The 17,421-nt window shown below is 38.9% G+C and overlaps 1 protein-coding gene across 3 annotated transcripts in view; it reads left to right on the top strand.

Moving 5' to 3' along the window:
• Positions 1–17,421, top strand: part of LOC145997213 (uncharacterized) — a 156,044-nt gene that overhangs the window by 55,441 nt on the left and 83,182 nt on the right. Inside the window, exon 1 of one of the 3 annotated variants that reach the window (XM_083133976.1) lies at positions 7,422–7,485. The exons of the other annotated variants lie outside the window; for them this stretch is intronic. The gene's annotated coding sequence lies outside the window, so the exon portion shown is untranslated. Of the gene's footprint in view, positions 1–7,421; positions 7,486–17,421 lie in introns of those variants that run through there. 3 annotated transcript variants of the gene reach the window in all.

Raw genomic sequence — 17,421 nt, forward strand, 5'->3', positions numbered from 1 at the left:
TAATCAAAGGGTGTGCGCACGCCTATGCGTTACGCCATTTGATTTCAGTAGAAGCAGACAACGGAAGTTCTGTTGCCGCGTTTCTTCGTGTCTCAGTGTGCGTTAAGCTTTAATGTCTCTGGGTGCGAATCCCGGCTTGGGCATCCTCACCTGAATCGCTAACCACTAAGCTACCGAGGTCGTTACATTTTGCTGCAGGCGTCCAAGGTGAGAAATCCGTTCAGTAAGAAAAGCCTGGGAGTTCTTTGCGAGTGTCTCTTCATCAATTTCATCACATCATCACTCATCCTCATCTTCACCATTAGCCTAGAGGATACCCCTAAAAATTCAGGTTTCTAGGTCCAGGGATTTTTGTTTGCGCGCTGATGAATCAGCGAGGCGGATAAACTCCTTTATATGATAACATGTCGTGCGGAGAAATAATAGAATGGGACAGGTATTAGATTAAAAAAGCCAGCATTCAATCAATATTCTCTTCTATTGTTTCTCTACGACTACGCAAGTTGCGAAAGTGGCGTCACCAATGCAGGCCAAAGCTCTTTTGTCATCGTATGTTATAAAAATAGAAAGTAATTAATTTTTACGTGTCAGAAATCTATATTTTCAAAATGAACGCTTAGCCTTACTGTGCATAAAGTGGACTTAAAACACGAAATCAATCAATCAAAATAAATGCTGAAACGACTACCTTTAGTCTAAACACTTCTTTTCTAATTTCGTATTTTTAGTATTTAGCATCCCGTGTATATTACTTTTGGCTAATCGCTACGATGAGTGATAAGTTTGTTTTTAACTTCATTTTATACACAGAAAGGCTAATCGGGACCGAGAGTATAGTTTAAAGTGGATTCCGAACCACTATGTGCCTTCACCGGGTGTCGAATCAGGGATCCCTTGATTAGAAGGCGACGACGTTACCACTACGCTTTGGGCGAGGCCCCAGGATGACAGATGATTGGATGAAAGGACACCCACAATTATCACCCCATGCCCAGGTCGGGATTTGAACCCTGGAACTTCTGTGGGGAGATAGAGAGATACCACTTAACGTTCTCGCCCATCGAACCGGCGATATATTTGTCATTTAAACTTATATTACACTACTTAATTGTTTAATTGAAATCTCAGTTAGATGTTTATCTAAACGTGCTAACTGTATTTCTGACCGAAGAGTTGAGGAGAGAGACTCAGTGTTTGAACAGGGCGATTGTTTTTTTATCCTATGCAATAGAAGGGCGGATGGCCGCTCCTTTTTCAGTTCTTCTAAAGAGGAAAAAGTGAAAGCAACAGAGAGGATACGGAAGGTGTGGAACCTCCCACACGTTTATCTCTCAAGGCCGGTCATAAAACATCACCTACGCGAAATCTTCAAATGATTCAAAAGTGTAGAGTTTCTTTTAACATGGTGTTTAGACGTTCTGACGACGATCCAAGAGTTTATATCTTTTTTCTCGAATTAATCTCTAATTTTGATGAATGTATCAATAAATAATGATGGCAATTAATTTACGAATTATTTACTTTTCTCTGGAGAAGATGCTTACTTATTGTTCAATTCGTATGAAAGAATAAAACGCACCCTTTTCAAAATTGTAAAGGCACAAAAACCTTTTGAGAGGAGAGAAGTAAAAATGTAATGATTTTGAGTTATAATTTCAAAAATAGATAACAACTCATTAAAAGTTCATAGTTATTGAGAGAGGAACAATGTTTTTCACATCCGATGTTTTTAAAATAAATGATTTACACTATTCTAGAGTATTAAACAGTAACTATGGTGTATCGAAAACTATCAGACACCATAAAACACAAAATTTGGTTGATTAAGTTTATTTGACTTCGCCTTTCTGCCACTTGTGGTTAATCGCGAAGATCAGGATTAGTGATGATATGATGAAATTGATGAAGGGACATTTCTTGCTTAACTGATGATGCCCTCCTCCACCCGCATACATTCAGTGGTATAGGCTTGTTGCCCTAGCTTCTAATATGATATCTGTGATGATACGCTAGGACGTCAGTTTGCATTTTGTTTCTTTTGTTATCCGTTGCTTTTTGTTTTATTTCTTTAGTATATAAATTTAAAATTATAATAAAAAATGCAACCTAGAATTACATACATGAAGTAAACAAAGAACATATTAGCATTCTAGCAGCCTTAAGGGTTGCTGGCTCTGCGGTGCAGTTCCAAATAGAAGCTGCTTTCGCAGTCTGAAGGACTGAGTTTGAATTTAAACTACGTAAGTACATCACAAACAATTACATATGTACATAAACGTTTAAAAAGGGGATGATGGGACACAAAGAACACACATTCCCAGGCCGGAATTTGAACCCGGGACCACTGGCGTCGTAGCGCGGTGTGCAAATCACTCCGCCACGGAGGCGACTAAAATTTGTTTGACTGGTAAATACCAAATGGCAACTCAGTGCAACACGAACCAACTCGACCAACCCCGTCTGTCAACAAGAGACAACAGTCGATCAAAAGTGACCTGTCGATACATCGTAAATTATCAAATGCGAAGATGTAAAATCTTCTGCCAGTGAAGATTGAATTAATACAACATAAATTATTTTGATTGTGTATGAAGGTCAAACAATTGGAAATCGACAATCGTTACATTTTAAGTGTTGGAAGATCTCCGAAACCATTCGACGTATAGAAATGAAATTTGGCAAGTTGAAGAAACTGCCAATTAACAAGATATCTATCTTTTCGATCGGTCCAATCAACATTCGAAACCAATCGATACATTCTAGTTTCTCAGAAACTTGCAAAGACTCAAACATAACATTCCGTGGACAGAAACCTTTACCTAAAACTAAAATAACTTTGTACAAAGGATATGAATGTTATTTTGTCAAGTGCAACAATCGATATATGTTTATCTTTCAATATATCAGAAATGATTAAAACATCAAACACGTAATTTCGTGTACCAATATAAAATATTAATTTACATCTACATAATGTTCCTTAAATTACTTGTCGATTTGTCTGTTCATGTCAATAATAGAATCACTCGTTATCTGGCGAGTGTTTGATTGTTATTTAATATATCGATCGATCGCTCTGTCTCTGTCCGTGTGAGTAAAAATGTGACAGTAACAATAGGCATTAGAGCGACTGATCCGTACAGTTGAAGCCCTGACTCGAACGCCAATTTACTTCAAAGAAAGTTGCGAATTATCAGTTTTCCTCTGGCAACCATATGTCAAGTCCATGGTGAGCCCAGAATATCCTCCACTCAAACCTTTCCCACCAATAGCGTCCGTTTTAGGAACTGGCAGTACTTGTCAAGTCCACGTGGAGTAAATGAGATGTTCCCAATTCAGTTTCTTTAGATATTTCATAACATGAGGTTATGTTTGTGTTATTTTTTTGTGCTTATACAATGTGGAGGCCTTGGGAATATAACTTTGCAGTGAATAAATGGATGTCTGAACACTGCAGGTAAAAGTGACAGCAGCGCTTCTCAGATAAACAGGTGCTGGCTAGAAACCAGATACGCGCCCGGTCGGCTTCTTCTCGACCTATGTCAAATATATCGAACTGGCCTTTCAATCAGGACTTCAACTTTAACACACAAAATATATACTGTATATTATGTGGTCAAGAAATGTTAATATGATGATTTTGATAAAACTTCAGTTTCTTCGATTTGGCTATTTAGGGAACTAGTAATACTACAAAGATAAAATGTTGTGCTATATGAAATCGAATTCAATCGCTGATTAATTATTATGTAAATTATCGTCAATAGCAGTTCGTTGAAAGTAACCAATAAACCGGCGATATGGCAATGTTGTAGTTAGTGCCCACGGAGCATATAGCTGTTACATATAAACGTGAAGAACAGAAGGAACTCCTTATTTAGATTAGCCTAACGATCACGTGATTCTCTTGATTCACCACAGATTATCTTGAACATGGCGGAATTTGTATTTTTAACATTTCGTGTATTTTTTGGACACTCCGTCAGCTAGATTATACTTACATGAAAGCTATTTTTTAAAAACGTTTAGTACATGACTTGTAATTACGAAATAAATTTAATATAAGAGATCACTTCCATCTTGTGGTTCATAAGGTACATTAACAATGTGTAGGAAGGACAACGTTCTTTGAACTTCCGAAATGTCTTCGACCGCTGAAACAACAACTGTAAAGAAGAACCTGCCATATTTATTTATTTATTTCGAACAGACGGGCACATGCCCAATTATAGTGTTCACATCACAAAACATTGTGTAAACAAGAAATTGATATGCAAACAATATAACATGATGTGAATAATATGACATTTCAAACTACAACGTACTTATAAATATGACTGATTTCATACATTGCTTGAATTAATAAAGTTATATTTGAATGTAAATATTTTAGATGTAATCAGGTTATATACATGTAGATAGCAGTAATGTAATAGAGATATTGAATAATAAATTGCACATAAGACACAGAGGAAAATATCGTTCGGAGAAATTGAAACAGGATTTTGAAAGAAATAAGATTAAAATATAGCCTATGTGTAATTTAGTGTGGGATTATAATTTAACATAGCAATAATCTAACATAACCTTCATTGTGTCCTGGTTATATGCAGTGTTGAGAGAATACAATGACTTTTAAATCTGAATAGATCGATACGAGGATTATTACTAGAGACTGAGTTGGGCAACTTGCACATCCTTCTCAGGGGCCCCAATTCTACCATGTTCCATGCGATATTTTAAAGAGGTTATTTCTGGGTCTTCATTTAAAATTGATGTTGACTTACAAATTCCTACTGCCAGATCATAGAAGTGTGAAGGAAACGTTCGATGAGGAAAGAATAGGAATAAATGCAGAGGGTATCCCATTCAGCGTGACTAAACCTTGGCGAGTGACTCACTCTCGGCAAAATGGGCGAGCCCAGGGAATGTTGGCGGTGGGCGTCATGTACGTATAGTAACGGACACTCCTGGATTAATAACAACTTAGTTTGCTCTCAATAGAATCGTGAGACCCAAGATGTGACCGTGACTGTACACCTGTACACTCACCGGCAATAAAAATGACACCTAGATCCTGAAATAAATGAATTGACACACATTCAAAGGGATATTTTCATGTATAAGATCGTGAATAATGATACTCTAACGATAATTGTGTACTGCTTCAAAGACATTGACAAATATTAATGAAATAACTACTTATATTTGTGGCAATTCAGGACATACTAATTTTACCCCTTTTCCCACTCGAGTTCAATGCAAGGATACCTCCGCAAATATCGAATGAAAAGTTTTCATCATGTGCAATTCTCCATTAAATGTTTTCGCCGAGTCATACTACCTTCGTTTTCTTTTGTTTGCACATTATATGTAGGAGGAGAGTTGCATCTACATTTCACATTGGTCAGCTTCTTCTACTTACTTTCAGGAGCGAAAACTTGTAGGGTAGTGTTTACCGTTCAGGACTGTCAATCTGATGGTCGTAGGTTCAAACCTTTCCGGTGGCAGAAAATTTTCGTACGTTTTTGTGTTCTTTGTCCACGCCGTGTGAAACGGAATGATTCAGTTTGGAATTAACGATGGGGGTGGGGGGATATTAAATTACAAAATCTCCATTTCAACGAACCGAGAAGTGGACGAAAATTGGATAATTCTTATAAATATTCAAATTACATTCATGTTTTTAGTGGTATAATCGCAGGTAAAATCAAAGATCTTACATGGAAGATTTTACCTTGCTCTGAACTAAGCCAAAAGGCATTTCGAACCGATCTAGTACATTCTCCAATACATTTCAAAATGTTATTGAATGTTTCATGTCGATAATTTGACCAATGCATCAATTCTTGACGCTGAGACGATATTTTCTGCAACTACTTTTTCTCTTCTCCTTCTCCTATCCCCTCCTTCTGCTCGGTCTGCTTTTATCTCATATCGCCTTCCCTACTTTTCTCGCATCTTATCTCCATCCCACTCATCTCCACTCCTCTCCTGTTTTAGATTTCCGACTCCACTGCACTCTTGGGGCCTCCCCCATGGCGCAGTGGTAGCGTCATTGCCTTGTAATCAAGGGGTCCCGGGTTCAATACCCGGTGGAGGCACAAGTGGTTCGGATCCCACTTTAAACTGTAAGTCCAGTCCCGATTAGCCTTACTGTGCATAAAGTGGACTTAAAACACCAACTCAAACTAAACCAACTCCACTGCACTCTTCTCCTCTTCTTTTCGTTCTTCTCTTTTTCTCTCCTTTACTTTACTCTCCACTCCCCTCTTCTCGTCTCCTCTTCTCTTCTTTGCTTCATTTTCCTCATCTCTCCTAGAATCTTTTTCCATTCTCCTCACTACATCTCCTCTCCTCGTCCATCCTCTCTTTCTTCTCTCCTCTACTTTTCCTCTTCTCCTTTCGCTTTCTCTTTCTCCTCTCCTTGTCACCTTTCGTTTTCTCTCACCTCTTTTCCTTTCTGTAGATTCATCAGCGATGAAATACTAGAAAACCTATTTTTTTTTTCAGAAAGAATTTTGTCACTTGCGATATAATAGTGATATTTTTAATAATTTTATACAATATTACTTGTTTTTATTTCTTTCGCGTATTTTATAAATATCTGTAATGCATGTGGCAACCCTGAAATTGATCCTAACTCTACATGCAACCCACCAACGCCTTGCGTAAATTGGGTTGCCTAGTTTAAAATGTCGTTGTCCTAAAACTTTTGAGAGACACTGTACATGTGGTGTGGTCAAAGCAGGCAAGCAAAACTGAATCAAGTCAATGGCACATTTTCAAAGAAGCATTCTGAAAGTTGATTGGTATTAGATGTAGTGGCTAAATCATACATGCATGTTTCATTTTCCCTTTATTTTCAACATCGCACCCCCTAAATTTCATTCCGCATCCGTAGATGGTTAATCCTGGCGCCGCCGCTGGCCACAAGAAATGGCCCCGAACGAAGTACTTTATTGTGTACATTTGTTTATTGAAAAGTTTTATTTTGTAAATAACTAATTTAATAATGCAACATGCAGAATAGAAACACATTTTCATAGGACCAAAACCTTTAGATACTCTCGAAATGAATTGGTAAATTCCCCATTTTTTGACATCCCCCCCCCATAATCTTGCTTTAGAAAAAAAAGAAACAAAGCACTGGAGCGAATTTCTAAACACAGGCAGGCCATGAAAGCAGAACAACAATGCCGCGCCTGCGCGCCGTTTATTTGCATGCAACACTTTTGTGTGGAAAGCGCAAAAGCGGATGTCAACGAATTTCCTTGTTTTCGTCACAATCTCTCTCAGTCGCCTTTTGTGAGTTCGAACTGACGAAACGCTCCGTTCACTTTCGCGCACCGATGAGCAGGCGATTGTTGTAAGGCGTCTGATGATTCATAATGATCGTTGCTCGAGAAGCCAGTGAAAGTGAGCCCAAGTGCCCGTGACACGCGTTGCGGACACAATGTGGAGTTTGGAATTCATACGAAGCTAGTAAGTCGCATGTGTGTGTTCCTCAAGGCCGTTTGTTGTTTGAAACTGGATATTTTAATTGCCTCAGCACCCAAGCATCCACTGCAAACTTCCCATGCGTTTGCATACGAAGGGCTCGAACAGTGGGCAGCTGCTCGCCGCGGAAGTGAGACTGTTCGGAATCAACAAAGCAGGCAAGTTTTCAAGCTTCATGCATGAACGAACGTTGTTGACATTCTGTAATCCTGTCTGCCATACTCTGGCTATTCCTTTTGTTTCGTAGCCGAATCGTATTATGTTCAGTATTTGGAAGTAACTAACGTATTTGCCGGCGTATAAGACGCAATGTTTCCCTTCAAAAATAAGTCTGATACCCAGGTTGCACCATCAAGAAGAAGGAAAAGGTCAGTGTCGGATCTACAAACCGCAACACCCCGCAATTTGGGGGGGGGGGGGGAGCGGAGACAAGTAAGCCTTTAGGGGGCCTTCAGCAATTGTCATAGTGGAGGGTTCGTATCCTATGCGTATGTAAAAAACAAACTTAGTTACTCAGGGGTACAGAAACAAATACAGTGTATATACAGGTAAAAGAAAAGTTATATTCCCTATGCATATAGCACCGAGCTATGAAGGCACATTTAGGGAATGTGGGTGTAGGACCCCACATATTTTCGATGTCGGCCATCTTGAAGGTGATGTGATCAGCACCACGCTGCGGTCGCCTTTATCCCCCCCGCCAGATACCATTTGAGTTTAGGTTGGGTGGGCCCTATAGTCGCTTTATACGGGTGCAAAGCCGGAAAAATTACGACCTTAGATCACCACCCACCCAGAATTTCCCGTGCCGGATCCTGTGGCTGAGTGGTTAGCACTCCAAGGATCCCGGGTTCGAATCCCGCTCGGGCTTGGTTGTTTGTGAATGTCCATTCATCAATTTCATCATTTTGGTCACTCATCCCATCTTCCCAAAATTAGCCAAGAGGCACAAAAAAACGCGAAGTAAAATAAACTAAATCAATCAATTAACCAAGATAACCCGCGTGGCAGTCAGACTAGAATCAAAGCAGGCTAGAATTTTACGAGAAATGCAGAGGTGAAGGTTTCTTCAACATATCTTTAATCAGGAAAAAAATATGACTGCATGATTGTAACAAATGCATCATTTTCCAGGTGTGAGAAAACTGTGTACTATATATATCGCATAACCCTATTCCCATTAAAAAAAAAATTGAGTTGGGTGGGTGTGTGTGTGTGGGTTGGTGTAGGTAGAGGGGGGGCTTTGGCAATATTTTGCGGGGGGCCCAAGACTTGTAGATCCGGCACTGCTAGCATTTCACAAGTTTGTGAATGTGTCAAAGCTTCATGGGATGCTGTGAAAACTAGGACAGTGGTTAAACCATTTAAGAAGAGTAGCATTAGTAATGCACTGGATAGCACAGATGACAATTTGTTGTATGAGGACTCAGATTCAGATTTAGAAGAGATTTCTTCATTTAGCCCTATAGATGAATGTCTGGGTTATGACGATGAATGTTAAAATATATTCTTTCCTAGTTACATTAGATAAGTTATTTGTTGAAAGTAGACCTACATATTACTTTATATTTGAAATACTGTAAATTAATTATAATATTCAATGATAAAGATTTGCCCCCAAAACTGTGTACGCCGGCAAATACGGTAGTTACTTTTTTTTAGGAATTCTAACTAAAACATAATTACCTTAAGGTGACCAGATTTTTAAAATAACAAAACGGGACATTTTTCATATTTTCCTGAAGGAAAAACGCGACGGCAAAATGTACAGCCATCAGCAATAGAAATGGGTCACCTAGATCCTGAAATATTCACTTGTCTGCAATGCGTTATGTGTGTTACCTAACTTTACGGCGCTGGTAGAAATTTCCATTGAAAATTTTATATCACAATACGCTTAACGCATTACAGGAAAGCCAATTTTCGGGTTTATAGGTTTCGCATTTTTTTGCCGGTGGCTGTACATTTTGCCGTACATGTTTTGTCACAAATACTTATGTTTGAAAATTCATTAAATAAATACTGTATAACTAACTTGCGTAATATAGTGATATGCAGTGCACTCCAACGAAGCAGCCCTTTAGAATTAGAAGTCGTTCATTGATATTTCGCCAATGACAATCTTCTTCAGTAAATCCGCCTGGGCATGAATGCTTGTAAGTGTTCATTCGTCAATTTCATCATGTCATCACTCATCGCCATCGTCGCAAATTAGCCATAAGTGGCACAAAAAGCGAAGTAAAATAAAGCAATTCAATCAATCAATCAATCTTCAGTACATCCATCGTTTCAACTAACATTTTGTAAAAGTTTGCACACGTGTGATTAAAACTTTGTATTGAAAGGGCATTTTTGTCACTTGACCATTCGCGTACGAAAACACTCGTTCAGTGAGGGCATTAGGCCTCCCCCATGGCGCAGTGGTAGCGTCGTCGCCTTGCAATCAAGGGGCCTCGGATTCGATACCCGGTGGAGGCACATAGTGGTTCGGATCCTACTTTAATTAGCCTTATTGTGCATAATCGGATCCCGATTAGCCTTACTGTGCATAAATTGGACTTAAAACACCAACTCAATCAATCAGTGAGGGCATTAGTTCCAGGTAAACAGAGAAGAAACTCCAATATTTCAAGAAAATTGGAGTATGGCACATTGTTGACATTGTTGACATTAAAATGTAAAATTATTTCTACCCAACAATTCTATATTCATAGTAATAGTTGAGATGTTCTATTGTTGCTAATTCTACGGTATCGAACCCGGTACCCCACGTTACCACCACGCCTCCGGGTAGACCCTGCAAGTGCTGATATATTTATTTCATTTCACTTAATAATCACTGATTGTTTGTAATTTCTTTGCAAGGACAATTCAAGCAGAAAGTGTCTGTAACTGATTTACTTTTCATAGTGAATAACTGTAACTCAGTTTCTTATAAAAGTAGCTTTTCGAACACTGATTGTTGTGTTCAGTGATTTATTCACAGCCCTTCAACGTTTCCTCAACACCCCTAAAAATTTTCACAATGGCGCGATTTGGGGTCATTTTGACTCCAAATTTACACTCACCTCACCAGATGGAAGATTCTAGATAAACCCATGGTTCTGTTATATTTTTTTGCCCCATGTCTTAGTGAGTTCTTTACAGTTAGACAATATAGTTTTGTTCTAGAGCGACAACCGAGATGGAATTGATACCTGTAATTTACTGTGCAGATACTAAAATTGAGTGCGGGCCTCCCCGCTGGCGTTGCATTGTAATAAAGGGGTCCCGAGTTCGATACCCGGTGGAAATCCCACTTTTAGCTGTAGGTCAGTCCCGATTAGACTATCTGTGCATAAAATCAACTTACAACAAAAGCTCAAACTGAAATTGAGAGCAAAAAAATGAGGATAACAACGTTTGCACGAAACGGTGGTTGTCAGATGGTAGAAATCTTTAATTACGGGTCTGCCGGCAGTGCTTTTTATGAATGAGTTTTTATCAGATTTTCCGAGATATTTTTTCCTGAGGGATCTTCCTCTAATGAAATTGGAGTTAGGAATCCCTTGATATTGGGCAATAGCCACGCTACTAAATGGTGTCGCCACATCCTCCATTATCTCAGACGCCCTTCAGAAGGAACAGGGAAATTTAATTCGGAAACTACTCTGAGTCTTAGGAAATTCCTGGACCCGCTACCTGTTCCAGCGGGAAAAATATTAGGTCTCCTTTGTTGCTCAACGCGAGACCAACTTCGTGTTCTGACGTCAGACGAGGAATGTCTCCGTTGTTAGATTAGGTCTGTTAGGTTTGGTTTCCTTAGCATAAACACACAGCAAATGCATTATTTATTCTAAGAGAACTAAACCTAACAACTTAGGCATTTAGCGTAAGAATGAAAGCTTTCCGCGGTGACGTCAGAATTTAAGGTTGCTCTCGCGTTGTGCGATAAGGGAGAATCGAAAATGTTGGGAGTATATGCCATATTGTGCATGCGTGTGTGCTTCGAATGTTCCAGAATCATAGAACCCAGTTTCGCCTTCGTTTCAGGAGAGGTACCGCTACCAAGAAAGATATTAGGTGTTGGCATTCTGAAGGATATAAGTTTCCGTGACCTAGATTCAAACTTGCTGGGTGGATGGAGAATGACCCAAGTTAAATTATTTGGGGCTACCTATGACAATGGAATAAGATAACTTAAGGATGCGGCTTGTAGATTTAATACGGACGTTACTACAGTGTATCGTAGCACTCTACGACGAAAACGTTACAGTAATTGTTCAAAATGACGGCCCCAGCGTCGCAAGAAGCTTCGTCGTATCCACTCTGGAGCCGTTCTGACGATTTAGCCAGGTTTCCTGCCAACAGGTCCTCCTCACTCAAAACGATTGATGATTTGGTGTTGAGCCGAGGGACACCCTAGCATCCCCTCCTGACAAGAATCCATGACTTACTCTGGGGAGTCAGAGCAGATGCGACAGAGCTTCTTGCGATGCTATCGTGCCTGCATTGACGCCGGGGCCTCCATTTTGAATAATTACTGTAACGTTTTCTTTGTAGAGTGCTACGATACACTGTAGTAACGTTGGTATTAAATCTACAAGCTGCATCTTTCAATTGTCTTAATCCATTGTCATAGGAAGCTCCAAATAGTTATGACTCATAACTTTTTAATAGTACGTTTACGGACCGGTGTTCCTTATCTCATATTGGGTACTTGGGTCAGTCTCCATCCACTGTGCAAGTTTGAATGAAGGTCACGGAAACACCCTGTACATTGTGGTTTGTCTGAATAACAGTAATTCTTTGAGTTTTGACAATCATTAATGTAACTTCTGATTTCTCTTTTTTAAAACTTTCGCGAAGGTTTTTTTTTTTTTTGGGTGCGTCGGCACGCTTGGACATGTTACATCCTTGAAAGTATACGAGGAAACATCCTGTTATCTAAAACCCTTACCTTAATGTTAAAAAGGGGTGTGAAGAACCTCTAGAAAGAGCCTAAAAAGTGCAAGGCTGTAAAGGGACACAGAACAAACAGATACAGTAGAAAGGTAAGTGGAGACTAAAAACTTCCTCGGAAACAGTCTAAGAGGCCCGATCTTCTCAAAAAGCTAAAACCATTTGTCAAAACACTTGTCATCAGGGGCGACTGCCCCCACACGTGCCCTCCTTGAGTAGCGCCAAAACCTTAATTATATAATCGTAGCTATTTGTTTTACAAAGAGTTGTTACTAACCAGATATTTCATATTGGAAGCAATAACACCAGAGGACAGAAAGGAGTTTCAGAATTGAAACATAGATGGCAGCATAAGGCGAAAGAATATTAAAAAAGTTTTCGAAGACAAGTATCGATTTAGCGAAAGTAAAAAGTTGATAGAAAAATGTAGAAGACACGAAAGCCGTGTATAAAAAGTAGACACCAGATGGAAAGGAAAATGTAAGTGGTTTCCATCATTGAATAAGTTCAGTTGTTTCGCACATAAAAAGAAGGACTCAAGAAAGTACTGTTTAGGGACTGGAGGTTCAGTTCAGTTTGCCCTTGTAACATAATCATACACTGCAAATTTCTGTAGCAATTTAAGCTAAGAGATTATTGTTATTTTGATATTATTATGTAGAAGTTAAATAAATGCATACATACAATAAACGTATTCTTTAACAGTATTACTTAAAGTTTTTAAAAATAAGGTTATTATTTTCCTTATTTAAAACCGTAAATAGATATAAAACATACCAAAGGTTTTTATTGAGAGTGACAAATAGAGGGGTCAGGGTGGAAACTGTGGGTGAAGGTGGGTGGGGGGGTGGGCGCCAAAAATTTACCATGCCCGGGTGAAATTTTTATCTTGAGCCGCTTCTGACTGTCCTCATCACCAAACATGGACGATAAACAGTTGGTTGTTGAGTTTTGTAGACCTTTAGTGATGCATTTGGAATTCATGGTATTTTCACTGCTTTTCTTTCAGACATTGATATGTTGAGGTATCAAAATGTATTCGTTATCTCGTTACTTCAGTGGATTTCGCCAATATCGCAGACAACGGAACCGACCTGCATCACCTTAGGCTTTGTGATTTACACACAATTATATACTTACTGCAATATTCCAGCCGTTGAGTTGCAACACAAGTTTCCTCTGCATTAATTCTTGCATCATAAAGTGGGAAGCCCTCTCCGGGCTCGATATGGTTTCAGATGATTCCCAACGCCCAAACCGGAAAAGGGTGGTGTTCGTGTCTTGTTATCGAAACGCCCAGAGGATGATGAACTGGTTCGCTCCATGCATAATGAAGAGAAGCGACGCAGCATCTTCCGCAAACAACCTGCAACCCAGACGCTCTTATCTGCATAACAAAGCTGGAGTTGCCGACCGGGAGAGCAAGAAACGTAGGCAGGGCGTCGCCCTTCGGGAGAGCAGAGCTGCAAGGCACGGGACAGGTAAAAACAGTGAATCTCCGGCACGAGTGCAAAGAAAGCGAAACAAAGCAGATTTCAAATAAGAGTGCAGCTATACTGATCGCTAGAGAACGGATTTTAAGGTGCAGCACATTTTCAAGCGGTTTTCATACCGATAGGGATTCTAGGACATTAAGGCCCGATTGTATAAAGCAGTTGATCCTCGATTAGCCAGTAAAATTGATCTGCAGTCACGCTGAACTCTGAGTTTGTGTTGTATAAAAGTTGAACTGCGATTAAGTCCCTGCGATCTGCTGTCAAAGTTGACCCGCGATTTTTCTCCGATCAGCAGACATTGGCCGTAGTTCAGCTGTTGTAACATGGCTGTACCATGGGCTGTACTAACGAATATTTGCTTGTAAAACGTGTTGCAAGTGAACGTATGTGGTAAGACGGGAGAATTAATTCATAAAATCCTGTTTCTTTAATAAAGAAGAAGCATGTACAACGAGGTGAACAATGATAAATATTTCTTCCATTTTTCTTTCTTTCCCTATATCATGTGTTATTGTTATTTACTGTTTGAAATACCATGTATTTTTTTTCTTGAAATTTGCCTTAAATGACTGCAAGAGCATATCGTTTAATTTCACGATCAGAGAAAGGTAACTTAAGAACAATCAAGTGTTGATACTAACAGAAAATATGACCCGCTTGCGTTTTCTTGTTCATATCATTGTAAAACTTGCGTTGGAAAAAATATTACCATTTCGCTTTACTGCATCCAGCGAAGTGTCCTTGCAATTCAATTTTGTCCGCAGAATGGAACAGAGCATGTAACTTTGGCTGTAGTGTATATATCTACTGCTTTATGATCCGAGCACGTTTCATTTTAGTTGGTAAAGCTTTCTCTCCTCCTGATATATAAAGAAACACATATCTTATTTTATTTCGAATATTATTTGTTTTGGGCATAATTTACATCCGAGAGGACAAACGCCATTGTTGTTTCAATATTTCTTTCCATTCGGGAAAACGCAAACGTAGGTTATTCAATTAAGTGCAAGGAAAATTCCGTATACTACTTACAAGAACTAATGGTCCACCTGTAACACGTTATCGTGTAATCACAAAATAAATATAATAAACATCTCCTCACATGAATAATAGCTCTAAATCCGAGTAAAATAAATATTATCTTTTCATTAAAAAGAAATACAGATTTTTTAAAAAAAATCCACTTATGCAAGCATATTTTCTCCCCTTTGCAACTGAGAACCGATAGTTGCTTTCGCTGTCAATGGCAAATCATCTACGTGGAACTCGCACAAGCAATAAATGGCCGTTTAGTGTCTAATTTACGTGATTTTACTAAATTTGCAACATGTTCGAATATTTACTACGTCCAGCACCTCAGATATATTCTTTATTCAAATAGTAAATACATGAGGCACACTAGCGACATGTCTGGATTTGCCACGTTGCCAAACGTATTTCTTTGACCCAAGATCAGGATTTGATCTAAGATCGACAAATCGACAGTTAGCTTTATACAACATGATAGAAGCTTCATTCCCGGATCGTAGGTCAAACCTGATCTCCAGTTAGTGATGTTTATACAACCGGCCCTAAATCAAGTAAAATGAATACACTTTGTCGCACCTTCTCGTGAGATTTGCACATTTATCCCCCTTTTACTTCCTCTTTGAGCTTCAGCACCTTTTTCCTTATTTTTCTTCCATGTTTTGTCAAAATATTGGACAGAAAAGTAAATGATTTTCACTCTTTTTAAGCAGGTACATACAATTCTGTAGAGTAGGACGATAGCTATAAAATGGCATAATCATTGCAGCGCGAATAGATCCCAAGATAATGTTTTCGGCGGTCCGCGAGCGGATGTATACAGAAGGCGCAGAAAAAGAGAGCAATGAATAAAGGCATTTTATCTGCACGTCTTTTAGCACATTTTTGAAAACATTTTCAGAACCTTTTTTTTCCCCTTTCCCGACTATAATTTTTGCACCTTAAAATCTTTTTCCTACTCATCGCATTTCCAACTGACGGCTGGAAAACAACGAATCAGCGATGAGTTGAAATCTCTTCGACTGACATCGGGCATTTTCGACACCCGAACGTTGCTGGCGGGACGAAACAAATGAACGTCGGATACACCACATGTTGCCAAACGTACTGTAAAATGGAGGGGGGAAGAGTTGATCAGCGCCTTTACTGGATAAAAGTTGTACAATAGTACACAAAGCACGGAAAAATAGTACACAAAACATCCAAAACAAGCTAATAAAAACAAGTGACAAACACAGACGTGGTAACGGGAGAGCGACGTTACCCATGCAGCTCCTACTTCGCAACCGAGGTTGTTGACACTCAGAACCCCTCCCCCATCCCCCTGAAGACGATTGGTGGACAGATAGGTCTATCCACCCTATGTAGGATGGAAAGCCACGTTCAGTTCCATATAGCCTTGTTTCCATGATTATGAAGAAATAAATATGCTGACCAAGGCAGTTATTTATTTTATTAAAAACATAAACTAAACGTAACGTTTCAACTTTCTAGCAAGGTCATCTTCAGACTCTGTACTTGATTCGTTTAGTTTATGTTTTTAATAAAATAAATTACTGCCTTGGTCAGCATATTTATTTTTTCCATATAGTTTATGTATTGAATGCCGCATTTTCTGTCACAATAATAATATTATATCAATATCCGGTAGTGTAGACACAACAACCTTACCCAAGTTTATTTTACAGTCTTTAGATCGTACTGTGATCGCAACCGGCTTCCCCAAACACGAAAAAGTGAGAGCCAGGGCATCTTCCCCATTCGTCCCCTTGAGGCAACCAAAGAAAATCGCCCAGAGCTTACAAAACGGTCCCATTTATGCAGTAATTCTATTTGCAAATCGCCTTTACGCTCACAAGGTACAAATCACCATGAAAATGAAGTCCTGTTCATCATTTTAAATGCTTTGTTACAATTTCAAGCCTTCTTATAAAAGATTAATATGATTTCTGTTAATTTTAAATGAGTGATAAATCACTTATCCAACTTGCATTAAAACTTCTATCTTATCTATTAAAAGTGAATCTACAGGTACAATCAAAATAACTAAGATTCCATAACTGTTATCATGGATCAACATGAAGATCCATCACTGTTAAGAAAATTGTCTGGCTTAATTGCATCGACTAGGGCGACACAAGTTCTTAGTTCTCGTATAGTTTTATTGCTTTTTAATCTTAAAATAATTCTCTGCAACATGACTGATGCAAATAGCCTAAACGCTTATGCGACTATTAAAATCAAACCAAAACACCTATACAACGCTTTCCTTTATTTGTGTAACGAATGTGTGCAGCTATTTCCCTTTGGAAATTGTCATCGTTCATTTGAAGTTACAAAAAAGAAGAGAGCTTGTTAATTTTTATAGTTAACAGAAATAAGGTTCAGTTAGTATTCGAACAGAATAACCAAGTAAAAATGTGTTAGGACGGTAACATGAAGTGCAAAATACAGGAAA

Source organism: Lepisma saccharinum, chromosome 13 (genome assembly GCF_977018435.1).
Source record: "Lepisma saccharinum chromosome 13, izLepSacc3.1, whole genome shotgun sequence".
Classification (NCBI taxonomy): Eukaryota; Metazoa; Arthropoda; class Insecta; order Zygentoma; family Lepismatidae; genus Lepisma; species Lepisma saccharinum.